The following is a 26,831-nucleotide window of genomic DNA, read 5'->3' as shown; positions in this document are numbered from 1 at the left end:
AGCAGCCTCACGTGCGGCACTTCTGAAATCCAAATAATCAACATCCACTGACACTCCTTTGTCTACCTTGCTATTTACTTTCTCAAAGGATTACAACAGATTTGTCAGGCAATATCTCCCCTTCACAAAACCATGCTGACTTTGGCCTATTTTATCATGTGCTTCTAAGTACTCAGAAACCTAATTCTTCACAATCTATATAACTAAAAGTCTCATCTTGACCACTTCTTGTCTGCGCTGTATATTGATTTTAGAAATAACGCTACCATATATCACTATGATTTTTGGCCATCTTACTCACAGTCCTCCTCTGCTCAGGCAGCCCCGAGGATTTTTCAGATCGATGAAAAAAAAAAGTTATGAGTGTTTAAAAAATCAGCTGATCAGGCTCTGGTCTGTCAATCACTACGATGAAGGTAACGCCCCTTCCAGGGGGAGCAGGACAATAAAACCCCGAATGCCTGGACCGTGAGTCAGTCACTCTGGAAGATCGCGAGGGAGAGTCCCACAACTGTGATTCTAAGCTGTGAATCAACTGAACTGCGACGTAATTGCAATAAATGATTTGTTAGCCCTTAATGACAATGCAATGAGTTGTTTGGAAATTTGGTGGCCTGCACTCTGCTTGAAATGCTATGAAATTGAATTTGGTGGCCTGCACCCTGCTTGAAATGCTATGAAATTGAAATTGGTGGCCTGCTCTCTGCTTGAAATGCTATGAAATTGAATTTTGTGGCCTACACACTGCTTGAACTGCTATGAAATTGTATTTGGTGACCTGCACTCTGCTTTTATTTTATTTAAAAAAAAATATATATATTTTTTTTACAAACAGAATAAAACAAAAAAGAGAAAGAAAAGAAAGAAAAGAAATACAACAGAAAAAGCCGCCAGACATAACACTATTGGCACAATCCACATGGTGCTACACAGTCAGGCATTGCAATAGCACAAGTAAAGAGCACAGGACTACATCGCTGCAGAAAATATGAAATTATTGGTCTTTGAGATGGTTGATAAATGGTCCGCAAACACTTAAAAAGTTGTTGGGTACCTTGGGGTTGTGGAAGCGTATCCTTTCCATCTGTATGATTATTATCATTTCATTGAGCCATTTTTCGAAGTAGGGGGGTGTGGATGATTTCCAGTCTGTTAGGATAAGTTTCTTGGCTGTCACCATACCAAGCATCAGTGCTTGTTGTTCTTCAGACGTGAAGTTCAAAGTAGTCTCTGAGCATCAAAAAGTGCCAGTTCTGGATCAGTGGGAATATCTTTTCCATAGACCCCAGAGAACCACTTCAGACCAGTATCTTCGTATATGAGGACAGAGCCAGAAAATGTGTGTTAAAGAACCATCTGCACCTTTGCATCTGTCACAAAATGGAGAAATAGATGGATAGATTCGATGTAATCTGGTATTTGAGTAATGGAGTCTATGGATGACTTTTAACTGAATCAGTTTATACCTGACATTGATCGAACAAGTTTGGATTCTGGTCAAACCTTCATTGGAAAATGGCGGCGCACCTGAATGCAGCGGCTTTGCTCTCCCCCGTGTGGATGTTCATGTTTTTGTCTGTCTTGTCCGTCTGTCTGTGGACCTGCGACTCAAAACACAACCGGCAGGACCTTCTGAGGATTGGGACGCTGTGTCGCGAACTAGAGTTCGCAAGGAGCTCCCACAACGACGATATACCGGCAGAAATCACCCGCCCAGCGAAGTCAGAGTGGATCATCTTACCGAAAGGACGGTGCGGGAGGCGGCGCAGACAGAGGCGGCAGAAGCGCGGTTGTCGAGCCGGCATTCAAGCTAGGCTAAAGAAAGATCCCTACAGACCAGCGCTACCCAGCATCTTTATGACGAACGCCAGATCGCTCAACAACAAGATGGACGAGCTGGAGCTGATCACTGAAGAAAACAAAACTTTAAAAACCTGCTCTCTCATGGTGGTAACTGAGACCTGGCTTCACGCTGGGATCCCGGACGAGGCCATCAGTCTGGTAGGTCGCACAGCATACCGGGCCGACAGGAGCAGTGACTCTGGTAAGAGCAGAGGGGAGGGGGCTATGTATTTACTCCTATGACAAGTGGTGTACAAATGTAAACGTTGTCGAGAGACATTGTTCACCAGACATGGAGTTTATTACATTGAAATGTCGACCCTTCTACCTGCCGCGGGAGTTCACAGCTGTTGTTATTCTGGCTGTTTATATTCCACCAAGTGCCAACATCAAGCTAGCACTGAACACCCTGCTAGCATCAATCAACAAATTACAGAATGCGCATCCTGATGGGATTTTCATCATGGCTGGAGATTTCAATCAGGCTAATCTAAAAACTGTCCCCCCTAAATTCCACCAGCATGTCACGTGTCCGACGAGAGGTCAAAATACACTGGATCACGTGTACAGCAACATTAGGGATGGATACAAAGCCTCCTCTCTCCCTCATCTCGGCCAGTCTGACCAGCTATCACTCTTTCTCACCCCGGCATACAGACCTCTCATTATGAGAACCAAGCCCAGTGTGAGAAGCATAAAGACTTGGCCCGAGGGCGCTGCCGCCCAACTTCAGGACTGTTTTGAGCGCACCGAGTGGGACTTGTTTGCAAACCAGGACATACATGAATATACATCCACAGTCGTGTTCTATATACAGAACTGTATTGACAACGTCACTGTCAACAGGGAGGTCAGGTGCTACCCAAACAATAAACCATGGATGACCAGGGATGTCAGGAACCTGCTGAGAGAACGGAACTCAGCCTTTAGATCTGGCAGTGATGAATTGTACAGCACTGCCAGATCTAAACTAAAGAGAGCCATTAAGGAGGCAAAGACAGCCTATGGAAGAAGGATAGAGGGGTATTTCAACGAGAGGGACCCTCGGCGTGTCTGGCAGGGCATTCAGCAACTCACAAACTATAAGGGCAAGGGGGGGCCGATCATCTGCAGCAGTAACAACTCGCTAGCTGAGGAGCTCAACCATTTTTTCGCCCGGTTTGAGCTGAATGAGGCAGAGCCTGCACCTGCAGCCGCACCCAGCACTGACAACCCGCCACTCGCTGTGAGTACGGAGGACGTCAGAAGAACACTCTGCAGGGTCAACCCCAGGAAGGCTGCTGGACCAGATGGCATCCCAGGGAGAGTATTGCAGGACTGTGCAGACCAGTTGGCGGAAGTTTTTAGTAAAATCTTTAACCTCTCTCTGTTAACGTGCACTGTCCCTAAATGCTTTAAGACTGCTACCATCGTACCTGTACCCAAAAAAACATTCATTACGAGCTTGAATGACTATAGACCTGTTGCTCTCACTTCGACCATGATGAAATGTTTTGCACGGCTGGTCCTGGCCCACATTAAGTCCTCACTCCCACCCACCCTGGATCAGCATCAATTTGCGTATAGAGCTAATAGGTCATAGAAACATAGAAACATAGAAATTAGGTGCAGGAGTAGGCCATTCGGCCCTTCGAGCCTGCACCGCCATTCAATATGATCATGGCTGATCATCCAACGCAGTATCCCGTACCTGCCTTCTCTCCATACCCTCTGATCCCCTTAGCCACAAGGGCCACATCTAACTCCCTCTTAAATATAGCCAATGAACTGGCCTCGACTACCCTTTGTGGCAGGGAGTTCCAGAGATTCACCACTCTCTGTGTGAAAAACGTTCTTCTCATCTCGGTCAACGGAAGATGCCATCAACACAGCTCTACATTCTGCACTGGCACATCTGGAGCGTCCTGGCTCATATGTGCGGATGTTATTTGTAGATTTTAGTTCTGCATTTAATACTATCATCCCCAGCAGAATAGTGGACAAACTGTCTGATCTAGGTGTTAATGCAAACACATGTGGATGGATTAAGGACTTTTTAACAGACCGCCCACAGACTGTCAGGATGGGGTCCAATTACTCCCCAGTCCTGACGCTTAGCACAGGTGCGCCACAAGGATGTGTGCTGAGTCCAATATTGTATACAATATACACTTATGACTGTATACCAACACACAGTACAAACAGGATCATCAAGTTTGTGGACGACACGACTGTGGTGGGACTGATAAACAACGATGACGAGTCTGCCTACAGGGATGAAGTCCAAAAACTGACCGTCTGGTGTACCAAAAACAACCTGGTACTAAACCCATCAAAGACAAAAGAACTTGTCGTTGACTTCAGGAGGAAGAGGAGAGAGGAACCTGCTCCCTTATACATCAAAGGAGACATGGTGGAGAGAGTCAACGACTTTAGGTTCCTGGGAATAAACATCTCTCAGGACCTCAAATGGCAAATGAACACCATCACTCTCTTGAAGAAGTCTCATCAGCGGCTGTATTTCCTGAGGTCTCTACGGAGAGCTAACGTCTCACAGCCGCTGCTGCTGTCCTTCTATCGATGCGCCGTGGAAAGTATCCTCACCTACGGAATCCTGGTGTGGTTTGCCAGCTGTACTGTGGCTGAGAGGAGGGCGCTGCAGGGAATTATAAAAACTGCGCAGCGCATTACAAACGCTAACCTGCCCTCCTTGGATGACATATACAAGGCCCGATGCTTGCGCAGGGCCATAAATATCAAGAAGGACACATCCCACCCTGCCAACCACCTTTTTACTCTGCTACCCTCGGGGAGGCAACTCAGGTCTCTGCAGGCTCGCACCGGTAGACTAAACAATAGTTTCTACCCATGTGCGGTAAAAGAGATTAACTCCAATAGTGAACACTGGGAAGCAAGAAGTAACTTCGAGGAATATCGCTAAATTCTTTTAAACTCTTTTAAAAATGTATCTATTATTTTACTATTAACTGTACATATGTGTATTGGTTGTTGTGTTGTATTTCTTTTAACGGAGGAGAAGCAAATGGAATTTCGTTGCTCAGTTTTGTGCAATGACAATAAACATATTCTATTCTATTCTATTCTATTCCAAATTTCGTCAGACACCTCGAAATTCAGCTCAGTAGACCAGGCTCCTTTCAGATGGTTAGTGGATACAGAGGTGGTGAATAGACACACAAAGCGAGATGTTTGGAGTCCGGAGGAAGCTGCAGGAGCTCGTAGAGTGGGCAACTGTCAGGCATGGTTTGAAAATTTGGAATTTGGTCTTTAACATAGTGCCTAATTTGGAGATAGTGAAAAAAATGAGTGTTTGAAAGGTTAAATTTTGATTGAAGCAAACTTTTTGTCTATATATAAATCTCTGAGGGTTGCAAGGCCCTTGTCCCTCCAGACAGCAAACACCCCATCCGTCTGTGATGGCAAAAAGGAGAGGTTGTGACATATGGGGGTAAATAGACAAAGTACTGAAACTTCTTATCTGATTTAAAGTTTGAATAGAATTTCTTAAAATAAAATTCTCACCAACCAACTTGTGTGGGGATTCTGTTTTGAAAAAAGCAAAGTACAGAGGGAGGAATTTTTCACTGCTGTGCTTTCAATGTTTAGCCACAAGGGGGCATTATTATTATTATTCAAAGGTTCATCTGGGAATTCCCATTGCCAGTAAATCAGAGCTCTAGCTTTGGCTGCCCAATAGTAGTGTCTAAATATAGGAAAGCCCATGCCTCCCTCATTTTTGTGCTTTTGAAGATGCGCCTTTGATATGCGGTGGGCTTTATTTCCCCAAATAAATGGAAGGATAATGGAGTCCAGTTTTTTAAAGAATGATGAAGTAAGATAAATTGGGAGATTTTGGAATAAATATAAAAATCTAGGAAGAGACACCATCTTGATAGCGTTAATATGCCCACTATAGACAAGGGTAAAATCATCCACTTCTCTATGTTCAGTTTTAACTTTGTAATCATATCAGCGTAGTTGAGTTTAAATATAAATTTGAGGTTTAGGGGTATTTTGAGTCCTAGATATGTAAAATGGCAATATACTATCCAGTTGACTGTGTATCCGGAAAGATTGCCAAATGAGTTAATAAAATCTAACAATGGAGGAACAGAGGCTTCTGGATAGGTGAGATATAATAATGTGTCATCGGCGTAAAGCCCCACACAACTTTCCATGTTCCCCATCTTAATACCCCTGATGTTTGGGTGACTCCTGATACTTATTGCGAGGGGCTCGCTCTCTAAGAAATTTGAGTCCAGTTCTAGCCTGGCTGATTCAACTAGTTTTGGCAAATTGAGGGAGTCAAAGAAACCTGCAAAATCTGCATTAGCGGCCCGAGTTTTAGCAGTATATAATTCTGAATAAAATACTTTGAAGCGATTGTTTATTTCTTTAGGATTGGGAAGCAAATGACCTGTTTTGGATTTAATTTTATGGATTGCACGGCTCGCCAGTTCCCCTTTTAATTGTCTGGCCAGCAACCTCTCTGGTTTATCGCCCAACTCAAAATGTCTCTGTCTGAGCTTGAGTAGAAGCTTACCAACATTTCCACTAAGAATACGGTTATATTCATATTTTAAATTCAAGATTTTGTTGTAATCCTCTTGTAAGAGAGAGTTCCTGTAGATCTGTTCAAGAGTTAGAAGTGCATTTTCAATTTCTACCAATTGATGGCACTTTTCCCTTTTTTGGAGGCTTCATAGGATATTATATAAACTCTCATTACTACCTTAAGGGTCTCCCAAAGCGTAGAATCTGATACATCCCCTGTATCGTTGGTCTCAAGGAACTCTGTAAGCTTTGCAGTCAAAATGTCAATAAACACTTGGTCTGTGAGCAAATACAGGTCAAAGTCCCAACAATAGCTTTGTTAGGCAGAGCAAGCTTCAAGTCTAGTGATACTGGACTGTGGTCTAATATCAATATATTATGATATTTGGTTCAATTCTAGATATTAATTTTGCATCCACTAGGAAATAATCAATTCTTGTGTATGATTTATGGGCATGAGAAAAAAATGAATAGTCTTTGTCCGTTAGTTGTTGTATCCTCCAGATATCGACAATATTTCTAGACTTAATCAGGTTGTTTAATGTTTGAACAGATGCAATTGTGGGTGGGCTGCGGGTGGAGAGCCTGTCAAGATATGGGTCAAGGTAACAATTAAAATCTCCGCCCATTTTCAAATTGGTGGTATTGAGGTCTGGAATTAAATCAAACACTTTGTGGAAATAATTTGGACCGTATATATTCAGTAGTATGACAGGAAGTGAATTAATATTTCCAGTGATCATAATATATCTGCCATTTGGGTCTGTAACCATTGAAACAAGTTGAAATGGAATATTCTTACGAAAAAGAATGGCTACATCTCTTGGATGTAAAAGGTGACTGATAAACTTGAGAGATCCAATTAGCTCTCAGTCGCCTCTGCTCTGCATCTTTAATATGGGTTTCTTGAAGAAATATTATGTCTGATTCAAGAGATTTCAAATGCACAAACACTTTACCCCGCTTGACTGCATGCCCTAGGCCACGTACATTCCACAAGACCAAAGTTATCTTACTCATATTGACCTGTTTTACACTGTTAAGTCCTGACATATTCAGCTAAGGAAAAAAAGGCACACCATGGTGAAATAAAAGAATGTAAAAAATAAAAAATAAAGAGTTTGGCAGCTCTTAAAAACATTTAACATTAACGAAACCCGACCCACTCCAAAAAGCCACTTCCCCAAACAAAGCTTCACCTTCCCCCTTGTTGCTTAGCAAGGATCGCCGGGCATATGGCAAGTAAAATTAGCTCTCAGGCCCACTACCTAACCAGTCTATAAACAAATAAACCTGCTAAGGCAAGCCAAGCGCCCCCTCCGCTTATTCAAATAATATTGAAAATGTCAAATGATACCGTCTTTAGGTGTGTTGAAGCAAACTGTTCTTTAATGCTCTCAGCGAATATCTCCTCTGTCCTGTCGGATCATCCTGTCTGTTCATTTCCAACATTGTGTCTCAGGTGCCCTTCCACAAATTTCTTTGCTTCTCCGGGAGAAGGGAAGACCTTTGGTTGCCCGTTGTGTTGAAGCTGGAGTTTGGCTGGGAAGCGCAGGCTGTACTTCACCTCCATCTCCCGCAGGGTCTGCATGACGTCGCGGAACCCTCTTCGCTGCTCCATTACCTCAGCTGTGTAATCCTGGAAAATAAAGACTCACCGTCTGTTGTATTCCAGAGTCCGTTGTTGACCAAGTCGTATTATCATATCTTTCTCATGAAAGAAATGGACCCTGGCGATGAGTGTGCGAGGCCTGGCTCCCTCCGCGGGCTTTGGCTGTTGGGTGCGGTGTGCACAGTCAATGATAAGTAGTTTTTGGAAGTGTACCCCACCCAGCAGTTTTGGGATAAGCGCGCTGATAAACTCTGTCGGTTTCCCCTTCTCTTCTCCTTGTGGAATACCCACGATTTTAATGTTATTTCGACGCGAGCGGCCTTCTAGGTCATTGATTTTTGCTCGCAGGAGGGTGTTTTCCCTTTGTATTTCACTTATGTTTTTCTCCATTAGCATCAGGCGGGTGTCATGCTCTCCAGCTATCTCATCCATGGAATCCATTCGGACTGCCAAGGCATTTTGTGAGGACTGAAGAGATGCAAACTTGGTTTCAAATTGGTTAAAGCGGTCGTTGATGGCCTTTAAAATTGCATCTGACATCTCTCTTAACATTGCACCTGTTGGTGCGGAATGATCGCTTGCATCGCCATTAGAGTTAAAAAACCCATCGCGGGGCTTGTCTCAACAGAGGCCTGGGAGCCGTTACAGAGGGAGGAGCGACCTTCGTGTGGTGAGTTTAAAAAACCCATCGCGGGGTTTGTCTCAACAGAGGCCCGGGAGCCGTTACAGAGGGAGGAGTGACCTTCGTGTGGTGAGTTAAAAAACCCATCGCGGGGCTTGTCTCAACAGAGGCCCGGGAGCCGTTACAGAGGGAGGAGCGATCTTCGTGTGGTGAGTTAAAAACCCATCGCGGGGCTTGTCTCAACAGAGGCCCGGGAGCCGTTACAGAGGGAGGAGCGACCTTCGTGTGGTGAGTTAAAAAACCCATTGCGGGGCTTGTTTCAACAGAGGCCCGGGAGCCGTTACAGAGGGAGGAGCGACCTTCGTGTGGTGAGTTAAAAAACCCATCGCGGGGCTTGTCTCAACAGAGGCCCGGGAGCCATTACAGAGGGAGGAGCGACCTTCGTGTGATGAGTTAAAAAACCCATTGCGGGGCTTGTCTCAACAGAGGCCCGGGAGCCGTTACAGAGGGAGGAGCGACCTTCGTTTGGTGAGTTAAAAAACCCATTGCGGGGCTTGTCTCAACAGAGGCCCGGGAGCCGTTACAGAGGGAGGACTATCAAAATCTGCAATGTTCCATTCGCAGATCACACTTCAAATTAAGGGGGCTGGTGGAAGCCTCTGATTGGTCGAACGGACTAGAGGAAGCAGCCGTTACAGGACTAGAGGAAGCAGCTGATTGGCTTGTATCCCGGGTAATGCTTTATTGTATTCGGATAAGGGGGAGAATGAGGCCCAGGGCAGTTTACTGTTCTGGATGTCAGATGTGGGAGGTCATGGAGTCTGAGTGCCCTCCAGACGTCCACATCTGCGCCAGGTGCGTCGAGATGGGGCTCCTAAGGGACCGTGTTAGGAACCTGAAACAGCAACTCGATGACCTCTGTCTGCTCAGGGAGAGCGAGGAGGTCATAGATAGGAGTTACAGGGAGGTGGTCACTCCAAGACCATGGGAGACAGAAAACTGGGTCACAGTTAGGAAGGGCAACGGGCAGAGGCAGGGACTGGTGAGTACCCCGGTGGCTGTACACCTTGAAAATAAGTACTCATGTTTGAGTAAGGGTGGGGGAGACAGCCTACCTGGGGGCAGCGACAGCGGCCGGGCCTCTGGCATAAAGACCGGTCCTATTGCTGAGAAGGGTAAGGAAAAGAAGAGGAGGGCAATTGTAATAGGGGACTCTATAGTCAGGGGGTCGGATAGGCGATCGGTGGACGCAGACAAGAGACCCGGATGGTAGTTTGCCTCCCTGGTGCCAGGGTCAGGGATGTGTCTGAACGGGTCCAAGAAATCCTGAAATGGGAGGGAGAGGAGCCTGAAGTTGTGGTACATATAGGTACCAACGACATAGGTAAAAAAGGAGAAGAGGTCCTGAAAGAAGAATTTAGGGAGTTAGGTAGAGAGTTAAGAAGGACTGCAAAGGTAACAATCTCAGGATTACTGCCTGTGCCACGCGACAGTGAGAGTAGGAATGGAGCGGGGTGGAGGATAAATGAGTGGATGAGGGACTGGTGCAGTGGGTATGGATTCAAGTTTCTGGATCATTGGGACCTCTTTTGGGGAAGGTGCGACCTGTACAGAAAGGACGGGTTGCACTTGAACTCGAGGGGGACCAATATCCTGGCGGGGAGATTTGCAAAGGCTACTGGGGAGACTTTAAACTAGTATGGTTGGGGGGAGGGACTCAAATTGGGAAAGCTAGCAGTCAGTGTGTGAGGCAGGAGGCAGAGAATGGTAGCACTCTGACCCAAAATGTAGGGGAGAGAGAAGAAAAAGACAATAAACAGAGAATAAGAGAGGGTGGGTTTCTTAAATGTGTATAGTTTAATGCTAGGAGCATTGTAAGAAAGGTGGATGAACTTAGAGCCTGGATTGACACCTGGAAGTATGATGTTGTGGCGATCAGTGAAACATGGTTGCAGGAGGGCTGTGATTGGAAACTAAATATTCCAGGATTTCGTTGCTTCAGGTGTGATAGAATTGGAGGGGCAAGAGGTGGAGGTGTTGCATTGCTTATCAGGGAAGATATTACAGCAGTGCTTTCGCAGGATAGATTAGAGGGCTCATCTAGGGAGGCTATTTGGGTGGAACTGAGAAATGGGAAAGGGGTAGCAACACTTATAGGGGTGTATTATAGACCGCCAAATGGGGAGCAAGAATTGGAAGAGCAAATATGTAAGGAGATTGCAGATATTAGTAGTAAGCACAAGGTAGTGATTGTGGGAGATTTCAATTTTCCACACATAGACTGGGAAACACATTCTGTAAATGGGCTGGATGGGTTGGAGTTTGTAAAATATGTGCAGGATAGTTTTTTGCAGCAATACATAGAAGTACCTACTAGAGAAGGGGCGGTGCTGGACCTCCTGTTAGGAAATGAGACGGGTCAGGTGGCAGAGGTATGCGTTGGGGAACAGTTCGGGACCAGTGATCACAATACCATTAGTTTCAATATAATTATGGAGAGGGTCAGAACTGGACCTAGGGTTGAGATTTTTGATTGGAGAAAGGCTAACTTTCAGGAGATGCGAAAGGATTTAAAAGGAGTAAATTGGGACATTTTGTTTTATGGGAAAGATGTGGAGGAGAAATGGAGTACATTTAAAGGTGAAATTTTAAGAGTACAGAATCTTTATGTCCCTGTTCGGTTGAAAGGAAATAGTAAAAATCGGAAAGAGCCATGGTTTTCAAGGGAAATTTGACACTTGGTTCGGTAAAAGAGGGAGATCTACAATAATTATAGGCAGCATGGAGTAAATGAGGTGCTTGAGGAGTATAAAGAATGTAAAAAGAATCTTAAGAAAGAAATTAGAAAAGCTAAAAGAAGATATGAGGTTGCTTTGGCAAGAAAGGTGAAAGTAAACCCAAAGGGTTTCTACAGCTATATTAATAGCAAAAGGATAACGAGGGATAAAATTGGTCCATTAGAGAGTCAGAGTGGACAGCTATCTGCAGAGCCAAAAGAGATGGAGGAGGTATTGAACAATTTCTTTTCTTCGGTATTCACCAAGGAGAAGGATATTGAATTATGTGAGGTAAGGGAAACAAGTAGAGTAGCTATGGAAACTATGAGATTCAAAGAAGAGGAAGTACTGACACTTTTGAGAAATATAAAAGTGGATAAGTCTCCAGGTCCGGACAGGATATTCCCTAGGACATTGAGGGAAGTTAGTGTAGAAATAGCAGGAGCTATCACAGAAATATTTCAAATGTCATTAGAAACGGGAATAGTGCCGGAGGATTGGCGTACTGCGTATGTTGTTCCATTGTTTAAAACGGGGTCTATGAGTAAACCTAGCAATTATAGACCTGTTAGTTTGACGTCAGTGGTGGGCAAATTAATGGAAAGGATACTTAGAGATAATATATATAAGCATCTGGATAAACAGGGTCAGATTAGGAACAGTCAACATGGATTTGTGCCTGGAAGGTCATGTTTGACTAATCTTCTTGAATTTTTTGAAGAGGTTACTCGGGAAATTGATGAGGGTAAAGCAGTGGATGTTGTATATATGGACTTCAGTAAGGCCTTTGACAAGGTTCCTCATGGAAGGTTGGTTAAGAAGGTTCAATGGTTGGGTATTAATGGTGGAGTAGCAAGATGGATTCAACAGTAGCTGAATGGGAGATGCCAGAGAGTAATGGTGGATGTTTGTTTGTCAGGTTGGAGGCCAGTGACTAGTGGGGTGCCACAGGGATCTGTGTTGGGTCCACTGTTGTTTGTCATATACATCAATGATCTGGATGATGGTGTGGTAAATTGGATTAGTAAGTATGCAGATGATACTAAGATAGGTGGGGTTGTGGATAATGAAGTAGATTTTCAAAGTCTACTGAGAGATTTATGCCAGTTGGAAAAGTGGACTGAAAGATGGCAGATGGAGATTAATGCTGATAAGTGTGAGGTGCTACATCTTGGCAGGACAAATCAAAATAGGATGTACATGGTAAATGGTAGGGAATTGAAGAATGCAGGTGAACAGAGGGATCTGGGAATAACTGTGCACAGTTTCCTGAAAGTGGAATCTCATGTAGATAGGGTGGTAATGAAAGCTTTTGGTGTGCTGGCCTTTATAAATCAGAGCATTGAGTATAGAAGTTGGGATGTAATGTTAAAATTGTACAAGGCATTGGTGAGGCCAATTCTGGAGTATGGGGTACAATTTTGGTCGCCTAATTATAGGAAGGATGTCAACAAAATAGATGCAAGATGGCGCCTGCCTGCGGCGACTTTTGCGGAGCTCCGGAAAATAAAAGGCTCAACTACAACTTCCAACAACTTATCTGTTTTGTAGTAAATGCCTACTATTTTCTGTGTGCTTAAGCAAAGCAAGAATTTCATTGTCCTATACAGGGACACATGACAATAAACTAACTTGAACTTGAACTTGAGTACAGAGGAGATTTACTAGAATGTTGCCTGGGTTTCAGCAACTAAGTTACAGAGAGAGGTTGAACAAGTTAGGGCTTTATTCTTTGGAGCGCAGATGGTTAAGGGGGGACTTGATAAAGGTCTTTAAAATGATGCGAGTGATAGACAGAGTTGACGTGGATAAGCTTTTCCCACTGAGAGTAGGGAAGATTCAAACAAGGGGACATGACTTGAGAATTAAGGGACAGAAGTTTAGGGGTAACATGAGGGGGAACTTCTTTACTCAGAGAGTGGTGGCTGTGTGGAATGAGCTTCCAGTGAAGGTGGTGGAGGCAGGTTCGTTCTTATCATTTAAAAATAAATTGGATAGTTATATGGACGGGAAAGGAATGGAGGGTTATGGTCTGAGCGCCCCCCCCCCCCCCCCCCCCCCACTCTGCTTGAAATGCTATGAAATTGTATTTGGTGGGCCTGCACTCCTCTTGAAATGCTATGAAATTGAATTTGAATTTGGTGACCTGCACTCTGCTTGAAATGCTATGAAATTGAATTTGAATTTGGTGTCCTGCACTCTGCTTGAAATGGTATGAAATTACATTTCAATTTGGTGGCCTGCACTGTGCTTGAAATGCCATGAAATTGAATTTGGTGGCCTTCACTCTGCTTGAAAAGGAATTTCAAGGAATAGCCGTGAGTGAATTGCCAGCCCACCAGACCTGAGTGACTGAGCTGCCTGCCCACCAGCCCCGAGTGACTGAGCTGCCAGCCCATCAGGCCTGAGTAACTGAGCTGCCGGCCCACCAGGCCTGAGTGACTGAGCTGCCAACCTACCAGGCCTGAGTGACTGAGCTGCCAGCCCACCAGGCCTGAGTGACTGAGCGGCCGGCCCAAGAATCCATTCGGCCCACAATGTCCATACTAGCCCTCTGGAAACTAGTCCCGTCGGCCCACCCCACCCATACTAGCGCTCTAGAAAGCCCTCCCCCCACTGGCCACCAATATTGGAATTGGTGGAGAAGTGGAATATTTCATTGGGGGACCAGCCCTCCCATGTGAACATGGGACCCAACGGGTCCCACTTAGTCTAGTAGTCTCTAAAATCTTCCGAACCACTGAAGTGAAGCTAACCGACCTATAGATTCCCCTCCTTTGCCTCTCTCCCTTCTTGATTAGATGAGTAACTGTTGCAAATTTCCAGTCATCTGGGACTACTCCTGACTCTGCTGATTCTTAGAAAATCACTACTGATCCCTCCACAATCTCTAATCCTACCTCCTTCAGAAGTCTGGGGTGTAGTCCATCTGGTGCAGGTGACTTATCCACTTTCAGACCTTTCAGTTTCCAAAGCACCTTTTCCTGAGTAATAGCAACTCCACTAACCTCTGCCCCCTGATTCTCTTGAATTTCTGGCATGTTGCAGTCTTCCACTGTGAAGATTGACACAGAAAACTTATTCAATTGGTCTGCCATCTTTATTTCCCATTACTACTTCTCCAGCACCATTTCCAGTGGTCCAATGCCCATTCGTCTCTCTTTAAATCTTTATATATATGAAGCATCTTTTTGTTACCTCTTTTATATTATTGGCAAGCTTACCTTCATACTTCATATTTCTTCCCCTTATTTCCTTTTTAGTTACCTTTTGTTGGTTTTTTAAATCTTGCCAATCCTCTAGCTTCCCGCTAATCTTTGCACTATATACCTTTTACTTTCATGTTGCTTTTGACTTCCTTTGTCAGCCACGGTCACTTCATCCTCCCCTTTCTTCCTCATTGGGATGAAAAGATCCTCTGTCTTCCAAATTATTCCTGTAAACTCCTGCCATTGCTGTTCCGCCATAATTCCTGTTAGGCTCCCTTTCCAATGAACTTTAGCCACGTCTCTGTAATTACCTTTGCTCAACAGTAATACCAACACTACTGATTTCATCCACTCCCTCTCAAATTACAGGTAAAATTTTATCATATTACTAGACTAAGTGGGACCCGTTGGGTCCCAGCATCACATGGGAGGGCTGGTCATCAATGCAATATTCCACCTCTCCACCAATTCCAATACTGCTCGCCAGTGGGAGGGGGGGCTGTCTGTTGCGCTAGTATGGGTGTTGCGGGCTGAAGGTACTGGTTTCCAGAGGGCTAGTTTAGACATTGTGCGCCGTATGGATGCTTGGGCAGGCATCGAACTGTTGCAACGATTTAAAAAGCCAAGCCAAGGCAAACAATTGGGCTGCAGCTACCCGACAACCAAAATTCATTTTGTGAACACAAACTTGTTAAAAAAGGCGAGGCAAACAATTGGGCTGCAGACACCCGACAACCAAAATTCATTTTGTGAACACAAACTTGTTAAAAAAAGGCGAGGCAAACAATTGGGCTGCAGACACCCGCAACCAAAATTCATTTTGTGAACACAAACTTGTTAAAAAAAAGGCGAGGCAAACAATTGGGCAGCAGACACCCGACTACCAAAATTCATTTTGTGAACACAAACTTGTTAAAAATGGCGAGGCAAACAATTGGGCTGCAGACACCCGACAACCAAAATTCATTTTGTGAACACAAACTTGTTAAAAAAAAGGCGAGGCAAACAATCGGGCTGCAGACACCCGACAACCAAAATTAATTTTGTGAAAACAAACTTGTTAAAAAAAAGGCGAGGCAAACAATTGGGCTGCAGACACCCGACAACCAAAATTCATTTTGTGAACATAAACTTGTTAAAAAGGGCTGCAGCCACTTTACAGCCGCATCGAGGGGACTCACCGTGGAGTAGACGTGCGTTCAGTGTTATTCGCAGCTTAGAGAGCCGTGACCTTCTCGCTTCCTGGTCTGGCAGAGTCTGAATGAGGCACGACACATCCTGGTTTTATTGTCCCTCCCCCTGCCGCCAGCGGGGGTAGCAGAGAGAATGGGGAATTTTGTAAAAATCATTAATATCTCTCTCATTTTTCAATGACGGAAAAAATCCTCCGCACTCAAACGGCGGAGGGGGGCTCTGAGCGAGGTGGCCAAAAAGGACGGCCGTAGGTGGCGGCGTTCTCTCGGAAATCGCAGCATAGTCAGCCAAAAGCGGTCACGATCAGAGATTTAGTAATATAGATGATAAACTACCTCCTGAAGGGCCTGTCCAACCAGCATGCGACCACATGCGGCTAGCGCGACCTAACTTGGTTGCTTGAGCCATACGGTCTCGAGGGGCTGGTCCCACTTCGATCGCTGGAGCCGTATGGAGTTGTGCGGGGCTGGTCCCGACATCGCGCAGGGCTCCGAAAAACAGACATTGTCCAAAAATTCCAGGCGACAACAGCCTGTCGGCCCGCAGCCGCTTTGAGGCCGTACGCAGCGTCTCAACGCCGTACGCAGCGTCTCGACACCGTACGCAGCGTCTTGACGGCGTATGCCTAGCGCATGGTGTTGCGCGATGACGTCACCACCCGGAATGCCGTTGCGTGATGGCGTAACCGCCCGACGCCGTGCAACGTCCAAATTCAGTCGGCCCGCATCCTGCCCAGCTGATTGGTGAGTATGATGTCGGGAACAGCCCCGCACAACTCCAGACGGCTCCGCGGTTGGAAGTGGGACCGGTCCCGCGAGGCCGTACGCCTCAAGCCACCACATTTGGTAGCGCTAGACGCATGCAATCGCATGCTGGTGGGACTGGCCCTTAAGTGTTCCTTTACCTTAAACTCCCTAATTTGTCGTATTGCTTATTTTGCAATTTTTAATTATTGACTATTTTATTTTTTCTTTCCTGTAAAGCACCTTGAATTGCTGTTTGCACGAATGGTGCTATACAAATACATTTGCCTTTGCCTTTGCCTAATACCATCTGGTTTGTTACACAATACCAACTTCTGAATTGCGTTTTCCTTAGTAGGCTTGACCACAAACTGATCTTAGTAGCCATCTCATAGGCACTCTACAAATTCCTTCTCTTGGGATCTAGTGCCAAGTCTACATGCATTTTGAAATCCCCCGACCACTGTAACATTGCCTTTCTTATATGTCAATTGTATCTCCTGATGTAAATTGTACCTTACATCTTGGCTACTGTCGAGGGCCTGTACCTAACTCAGATCAGGGTCTTTTTACCCTTGCAGTTTCTTTACCCACAAGAATTCTCCAGCTTCTGATCCTATGACATCCTTGCAAAGAATTGAATTTCATTCCTTAGCAACAGAGCCACACCATACCCTATGCTTACCAGCATGTCTTTTAGATAGGAGGTAGACAAAAGTGCTGGAGAAATCAATGGAGCGAAGGAAGTAGGCAACGTTTTGGGCCAAAACCCTTCTTCAGACTGATCAGACTTCAGACTGTCTTTTAGATAGGATGTGTATATGTGGATGTTCAGCTGCCAGCTCTGATCCCCTTTCAGCCACATCTCTGTGATGCCCACAATGTCTCACCTACCAATTTCCAACTGCGCTATGTTAACCCACCTTGTTCTGTGTACTGCATCAAATATAACACTATTAGTTCAGAGTTCAGAGTTCACCTCCCCTCTTCTCAAGTTTGTCCCCATTTTGCCTGGCATTTGCCTTATCTCTTGCTCAAACTAAGCATGACAATAAAAAATAGACAATAGATAATAGGCAAAAGGTGCAGGAGTAGGCCATTCGGCCCTTCGAGCCAGCACTGCCATTCAATGTGATCATGGTTGATCATCCCCAATCAGTACCCCGTTCCTGCCTTCTCCCCATATCCCCTAACTCCGCTATCTTTAAGAGCCCTATCTAGCTCTCTCTTGAAAGTATCCAGAGTACGGGTCTCCCCCACCCTCTGAGGCAGAGAATTCCATAGACTCACAACTCTCTATGTGAAAAAGTGTTTCCTCATCTCCGTTTTAAATGGCTTACCCCTTATTCTTAAACAGTGGCCCCTGGTTCTGGACTCCCCCAACATCAGGAACACATTTCCTGCCTCTAGCGTGTCCAATCCCTTAATAATCTTATATGTTTCAATAAGATCCTCTCATCCTTCTAAACTCCAGAGTATACCAGCCCAGCCGCGCTATTCTCTCCGCATATGACAGTCCTGCCATCCTGGGAATTAACCTTGTAAACCTACACTGCACTCCCTCAATAGCAGTAATATCCTTCCTCAAATTAGGGGACCAAAACTGCACACAATACTTCAGGAGTGATCTCACTAGTCCCTATACAACTGCAGAAGGACCTCTTTGCTCCGATACTCAACTCCTCTTGTTATGAAGGCCAACATGCCATTCGCTTTCTTCACTGCCTGCTGTACCTGCAAGCTTACTTTCATTGACTGATGAACAAGGACCCCCAGATCCCGTTGTACTTCCCCATTTCCCAATTTGACACCAATTAGGTAATAATCTGCCTTCCTGTTTTTGCTACCAAAGTGGATAACCTCACATTTATACACTTTGAACTGCATCTGCCATGCATCTGCCCACTCACCCAACCTGTCCAAGTCACCCTGCATTCTCATAGCATCCTCCTCACAGTTCACACTGCCACCCAGCTTTCTGTCATCTACAAATTTGCTAATGATACATAGAAACATAGACATAGAAACATAGAAAATAGGCGCAGGAGTAGGCCATTCGGCCCTTCGAGCCTGCACCGCCATTCAATATGATCATGGCTGATCATCCAACACAGTATCCCGTACCTGCCTTCTCTCCATACCCCCTGATCCCCTTAGCCACAAGGGCCGCATCTAACTCCCTCTTAAATATAGCCAATGAACTGGCCTCAACTACCTTCTTCTCATCTCGGTCCTAAAAGACTTCCCGCTTATCCTTAAACTGTGACCCCTTGTTCTGGACTTCCCCAACATCGGGAACAATCTTCCTGCATCTAGCCTGTCCAACCCCTTAAGAATTTTGTAAGTTTCTATAAGATCCCCCCTCAATCTTCTAAATTCTAGCGAGTACAAGCCGTCTCTATCCAGTCTTTCTTCATATGAAAGTCCTGACATCCCAGGAATCAGTCTGGTGAACCTTCTCTGTACTCCCTCTATGGCAAGAATTACTTTGAATCCCTTCATCTAAATCATTGATGTATATTGTAAATAGCTACGGTCCCAGCACCGAGACTTGCGGTACCGCACTCGTCACTGCCTGCCATTCTGAAAGGGACCCGTTAAACCCTATTCTTTGTTTCCTGTCTGCCAACCAATTTCTATCCATGTCAGCACTCTACACCCAATACCATGTGCCCTCATTTTGCCCACTAATCACCTATGTGGGACCTTATCAAATGCTTTCTGAAAGTCCAGGTACACTACATCCACTGGCTCTCCCTTCTTCATTTTCCTAGTTACATCCTCAAAAAATTTCAGAAGATTAGTCAAGCATGATTTCCCCTTCGTAAATTCATGCTGACGGACCGATCCTGTTACTTCTATCCAAATGTGCCGCTATTTCCTCTTTTATCATTGACTCCAGAATTTTCCCCACCACCGATGTCAGGCTAACTGGTCTATAATCCCCTGTTTTCTATCTCCCGCTTTTCTTAAAAAGTGGGATAACATTAGCTACACTCCAATCCACAAGAACTGATCTTGAATCTATATAACATTGGAAAATTATCACCAATGCGTCCACAATTTCTAGAGCCACTTCCTTAAGTACCCTGCGATGCAGACCATCAGGCTCTGGGGATTTATCAACCTTCAGTCCCATCAGTCTACCCTACACCATTTCAAGCCTGATGTGGGTTTCCTTCAGTTCCTCCGTCACCCCAGATCCTCTGGCCACTAGTACACCAGGAAGATTGTTTGTGTCCTCCTTAGTGAAGACGGATCCAAAGTACCTGTTCAACTCATTTCCTTGTTCCTCATAATAAATTCACCTTTTTCAGTCTTTAAGGGTCCAACTTTGGATTGGTAACATCCATTCTCTCTGGTCATTCCAGTACAAGCAGGGCTGCTGCAAGAGCTAAACCAACCAAAGAATGGTGCAATAAAATGTGTGTAGTGCTGGCTGCCAAGCCAGGTTCCCTCCAGGAAGATTGTGAAATTGTTTTCAAACAAGTGTGTAAAAGTGTTGGTGTAGATAAACAAAAACAGATGCATTAAATCATGACCTACAAAGATGCAGTCTGCAGTACTCCCACTTAATCACAGCTTATGCCACTCTGCTATGCAGCAATACCAATGCTTCACATGCACAATTAAAACGGAAGCAAAATACTGTTGATAAATCTTGCCTGGCACAACAGCTTCATACAGCAGCCTGGTAATAAATGTACTGTGTGTTCAGTTATTCCGTTAGAAGTATTACCATAGGTGCGATAGCAATTTCGCAGTTTAATTTCTTGGCAATTCACAAGTAAACCACAATACAATTTTGAGTGTTCCTCACAAGGATTAGTCCTCAGTCCCCGCCTATAGTCCCTATACACTCACAACTGTATGGGCAAATTTGGCTCTAACGCCATCTACAAGTTTACAAGACCAAATCACAAACAATCACAAGACCTTACAGGAAAGAACTTAGTTACATGGTGTCAGAACAACAACCTCTCCCTCAATGTCAGCAAGACAAAGGAGCTAGTTATTGACTTCAGAAAGCATGATGGAGAACATGTCCCAATCCGCATCAATGGTATGGAAGTTGAAAAGGCTGAGAGCTTCAGGTTCTTTGGCGTTATTACCACCGATATATCGTGGACTAACCACATTGATGCCATGGCCAAAAAGGCACACTGCACCTCTAGTTCCTGAGGAGACTAAGGAAATGTGGCATGTCTCCAGCGACTATTACAAACTTCTACAGATGCACCATAGAAAGCACACCGTCGGATCAGATCACAGCTTAGTTTTGGAGCAGGTCTTCCCTAGACTGCAATAAATTTCAGAGTTGCAGATGTAGCTGAGTCCATCACACAAATAAGCCTTCCTACCACTGTGTCCTTCAATACTTCATGCTGCTTTTGAAAAGCAGCCAAAATATTCAAAGTCCTGTCCCACCCTGGTCATTCTTTCTTCTTCCTGCTTCTATCTGGCAGAAGGTACAGAGCTTGAAAACATGCACCATCAGACTTATTTTCCTCTGGTTTCAACTTCTGAACGGTCTTTCCTGCATTATGGGTGTCTGATTCACCTCAACCCCATTGTGGGCATTTGACTTTGTCTATGGAATTGAGGCTACAATGCTGAGAATTTCAGGTCATTTACTCCACTTGATATGTTATTTTTTGGTGCCTCGTGAAACAATACACCAAGATCATTGAACCAGATTCATTTTTTAATCTATTCTAACTACCCAAGCTACTGACCTTTCATTTTACCATAGGGTATTCCATCTGTCATTTATTTATCCACACACATAAACTGTATACATCCTATTACAGACTTGTTTTGTCTGATTTAAAGTGCCCGTAACAGACACATCAATGTCAGGTTTAGAGCTTCAGAGAATGCTGGATAACACAATCATGTTGGAGCCTAAGTTACTGTACCTTTTTTCCTCATAGGATCTACATTTGAGAAATATCTACCCTCAGCACAGTGCAACAAGGTGCCTAAAGCAGAACATTCTGTCAAGCTTAACTGAGCTTTGGAAGGAGATCCCAGCTGATTCATCTTGTACCTTGCTTTCTTTCTTTTTGAAAGCAAAATTTCACTCTGAGCACCTTTCTTAGTCTTATCTCCATTAAGAAAAATATGATATTATTGCCTAGAAATGTATCCCTTGTCAGTGCTAAGGAGCAGATAACATGCTATAGCACAAAAACATTGTACCCTCGCTCCTAAATGCTGTTCAATTGCTAGTTATGCAATTAATTTGAGAGACATTGTGTATTATGATCAGTGCAATATTTATCAATATACAGTACTAACATTGACTGCTTATATTTAATTGTGGTTAATTGCTGTGATGCACTGTTCTATCCTCGCAGCCTTGTTTTATGTGATATATTTTTATTTTTGTTTCTTTGATCCCACAAACAACTACTTTTCCTTTCACATCTACCTTGGTTCAATTTATTGGTAGTCTATGTTTTCTGAAATGTAAAAGTGCTTTGTCACGGGGCGACTTGACGCAAGATGTAACCAGAGTGAAGTGGTCGTGGTCTAGCACGATATCACACGATATAACGGGGTGTAGATAAAGAGTTCCCACGGTGCTCGGCATTTCCGTTATTTGTGCGAGTGACTTGTCCGTCTCCCGATCTTTCCCGTTAAATCTTGAATGAACATTGTGAACTAAACGTGGCACAAATGATGTCACTTTTTTTTTCACACACTATATATATCCTCCCTTGGTTGAATTGGCTCATTTGGAGACATGCCTATACTAAGTAGTTTCGAGTACAGGATGGTGGTTTTTTTCATTGACGCGCTGTATGCAGCAGCCCACTATGTGCATCGAGGACGCTTGCGTGAAGGCAGAAGGGAGAGATTAATTAAAAAGAGAATTAAGAGGAAGTCTCACTGGGTATGAAAGAGCAAAGAGGCCATCTCTGCGCTTACTACAATTCACAATTGGGGAGTGTGCCGTGGCAGGACAGCTATATTGATGGGTAGCCGACCACAGGAACACTACTGCATGTTAGCAGAAATGCATAGCAAATAAGCTGACTTTCTAGTGTTGTCCTCTGAAAAGTGCTTCCTATAAGATGTTCGTCCGCAAAACCTGCCATTTAGCACATTGCATTGTCCCTTTTAATGCCTGAGTTTAGGCTTGTTGCGGAGGTTAATGAATATAATGTGTTTAAAATAATCTAGCGTGCCTCATTTGTTGATTTTTGTGTTTGCGAGGCCCTTTTATAGACAAATGTTTGGTGTGATGCACCTTCTCTCAATATGTGCAAGAAGTCGTCTTTTTATATTGTCAAATAGAAATAAAGACTTTGTCTCACATTTACCGTGCTGATTGGCTTATTTTATTTTCTACCGAGAGGTGAAACTTTCAAACGTTTAAATAGCTCAACAATTGATGGACCTGAACACTCAAAAATGAAACTTAATGAAAATGTGATTATATCACCTCCCTTCAACTATTTTGTGTTTCAGCATGAGAGGGATTATAACATTAGAGACATTCATCTTGTAGTGATGTGTTAATGAAGAATTGCAGACATCAAGCTGACAGTAAAAAATATATTTATTTAACAATGAGGTAAACAAGCACTGACAATCAAACTGTTGAGGTAAAAGCTTTATCACACTTCAGGCTATCATAAAATGTGGAGCCACCAACAGAAACAAAGTAATGCCCAAGAGGAAAAGACACACATATTAACATACAGACATTTACAGCAAACCCAATCTGTCGAAGATTGACACAAAAAGTTGGAGTACCTCAGCGGGACAGGCAGCATCTCTGGAGAGAGTCTGAAGAAGGGTCCATTTTGTGTCTATCAGTCATATCAATTTACACGCAAATCTTTCATCTTAAACTCATGGTCCAGTTTTGCTGCACAGCGTATTATACAAGTTCACACCAGTGTAATATCCGTGCATAACATAACACAATCTATGACTATCACTGCTGCTGTCCTAATTCCCCATTTACTCCCCCAATTCCCCATTTACTGGTGCGCTCCCCTAATTCCTCATTTACTGGTGCGTTCCCCAAATTCACCATTTACTGGTGCCCTCGCCTAATTGACCATTTACTGGTCCCCTCCTGTATGGTTCTATTTTCTGTAAAATCACCCTTCCCATTCCCAGGTTTAAAGCTGGGCTGGGATATTAAAACACACGCAGACAGGGAATTTTGGAACGGCACTGCGGCACAATAGTGGAGTTGCTGCCTGACCCAGAGATTAGTGCGGGTGTCACAGGTTATGGGGAGAAGGCAGGAGAATGGGGTATGAGGGAGAGATAGATCAGCCATGATTGAATGGCGTAGACTTGATAGGCCGAATGGCCTCATTCTACTCCTATCAGGGAGAGTTAGATTTCGCTGTCAGGGCTAACGGAATCAGGGGAGATGTGGAGAAGGCAGGACGGGGTACTGGTTTTGGGTGATCAGCCATGATCATAGTGAATGGCGCTGCTGGCTCAGAGGGCCAAATGGTCTACTCCTGCACCTGTTTTCTATGTTTCTAAAGCCACACCATCATTTCTCATGGATGGACGGATGCTAGCCACAAGGTAACCTCTAACAACCTCTCTCTCCTCCCATTTCTTACCCTTCCCTCGCCCGCACCCCACCCCACCCCACCCCACTGTGGCCCATCTAGACTCGCACCTCTTTCAGCCCTCCCCTCACCCCTCTCACCCCCCCCCCCTCCTCCCCCCCCCAAACATTCCTTCCCCATGCATCACAATCCTATCTTACAGACTATACTTTAATCTAGGGTCTTTGTTCAAACCATCTGCCCCCTCGCCCGTGTCCATCTATTACCTGAGGTAGACACAGAATGCTGGAGTAACTCAGCGGAACAGGCAGCATCTCTGGAGAGAAAGAATGGGTTTAAGGAATGGGTGAGTTTGGGAAACCCATTCCTTCCATCCAGAGATCAAAATGCTGAAGTAACTCGCTGAGTTACTCCAGCATTTTGTGTATCTTCGATTTAAAGCAGCATCTGCAGTTCCTTCCGACACCTGCCACGCTTGATCCTGCCTCCTCTTTCCCAGCTGGAACCGAAACGTCACCTATCCATGTTCTCCAGAGATGCTTCCTGCCTGAGTTATTCAAGCATTTTGTGTCGAAAAGTGGAACTTGCTACGAAAAGTGGAATCAGATACAATCAGCAGGTTTGAGAGACATTTGATTTGAAGTTTGAAATTTCCAAACACTTTTTAATCAACTCGCACCGAACGACTAGTTCCAAAGTTTTCGCCAGTTAAAGGATATTGAGAACACCTTTTTTACTCACCTTCTGTCCCCTCTGTCCAGCTTCCGGGTTTACCGTTCGCAGGAGTTCCCACAGTAACCGCAAGAATTATTACGGATATCGCACTGGCCACTACGTTCATATAAAGTTGCAATGCTCAACCACAAGTGTACAAGTCACTCTTGGAGAAATTCAAGCTTGCTTGAATTTTCTCCCGAGTCACCAAGTTACACGATTACCTGCCGTTAGCGCCACGGTGGTCCACGGTGGTCCACGAATGCCGTACTGTTATCGCACGAGGTTCCCACGATGTTAAACTCTGGTTAACTCTTGCATCAAGTCGCCCCGTGAAAAAGGCCTATAAGTCTTTCTGAATCTCATTTTATATTGGCATTGTCTTAAAGATGATGAATGTATTTGTTTGCAATATACCACGTATTTGTGCCAAAGAGCAGATTTTACTTCGGAGTCACGTGAGTGACTATGTGAAGAACCCGCTCAGTGCGCAGGCGCGGCATTACGCCAGCAGTGCAACAGCGGCTGCCACGGGAGTTAGGCTCTCCTGGTACAGAATGAACCGGACCGTCAGGTGAGTACCCTGAGGTCGGGTTTTCTTTTACAGGTGAGCCTTTTTCTGCTTGTGTTTTTTACAGGCAGAGAAAAGGGCTCTGGAACAAAACTGTCCCCCGTTCAAGGAGGAACGTATTCCCGTCGGGGAGGGGGGCAGCAACAGGCGGTAGGAGCGTTACCCGGTGTTCCGTAATTCCCCAACACCGTGCCGAGGCCAGCCCACTAGTACCTGAGCAGCGGGCTGGATGCATAGCCACTCGAGAGGCATCCGGCAGGTGTTCCAGATGTCGGACGGGACGTCTCTCCACCCGCACGGGGGGAGAGAGAGCCGCCTGAGCCGCTGGAGCGGCTCACGGAGCAGGTGCCTGCGAGACGCGCTGCTTGAGGGGCGCTCTCGCATCTACAAGGCACAAAAGCTCCAGAAGAAGGCTGTAGGAACAATTACCGGGTGCTCCGCTATCCCCATCACCGCGCCGAGCCCAGTCCCGCTAGTGCCTGAACTGCGGGCTGGATGTCTAGCCATCCGAACAGGCATCCGGCCGGTGGCGTCCGATTCATCGGACGGGGACATGTCTCCACCTAAATGGAGGAGGGACAGCCGCCTGAGCTGCATCCAACAGCAATTGGAGCAGCTCCAGCGAGATGCGCAGAAAGAGCGCTCTCGCGGAGGGAGGTCAGGCACCCCCTCCACAGTGTACTGTACACTGCCCTCTGCTCCCTCATTACTGGAGGCTAGCATTGGTGACCAGGGCTGGGCTGGTCTGGAACAGGGGCAGGCGGACGAATTCGGGAGTATGCCAGGGGTGCAGGAACATGAAGAGCTGTTGGGTGTGATGGACCGCTTGTAGCAACCCCACGGGCTGGAGCGCCGCTGGAACCAAGAATGGCGGCCAGCATCAACCATTACTGGAAAAGGTGCTCGTTGAGGTGCTGAAACAACACACAGCACCAGAAAACTGTGAGGCCCGCAAAGTAAAAAGTGTCCACAGCCAAATCTGGGGGCATGTGGGTCACAATTTGAGATCAACAATCTCCGGAGAGAAACATAAGACCTGCCCTCAATCCCAAATTCGCTGGCTTGTGTAAAGCCCCAGCTGCGGAGACGGACACGCTGCTATTTGGGAAAGATTTCAATAAAAAACTGAAGGAGATGCAGGAAGCATCAAAAACCTTTGGCCTAATGAGGGCAGGCCCCGGGACGAGCAAACCAAGACCTCCGATACCCAAGCGGCAGCACCCCACGGCATCCACCAGTCGACGTCCGCAATATGGGACTGGTGAACGCTTGGGGTCCGCACATTATCCCCAAAGATCTTTTAGATCAGGGCCCGCAGCGGACCCTCTGGAAAATGCGCCTCCCCCCAACATCGCCAGCACGTCAGAACAAAATCTTCAGGAAAATGAAGAAACAGAATCGCCAATAACCATGGAGGTAGGTGGGTCTGGTCCCTACCAGCAT

This window comes from Amblyraja radiata, chromosome 6, assembly GCF_010909765.2.
Source record: "Amblyraja radiata isolate CabotCenter1 chromosome 6, sAmbRad1.1.pri, whole genome shotgun sequence".
In the NCBI taxonomy this organism is placed as follows: domain Eukaryota; kingdom Metazoa; phylum Chordata; class Chondrichthyes; order Rajiformes; family Rajidae; genus Amblyraja; species Amblyraja radiata.
This window is presented reverse-complemented; position numbering follows the sequence as displayed.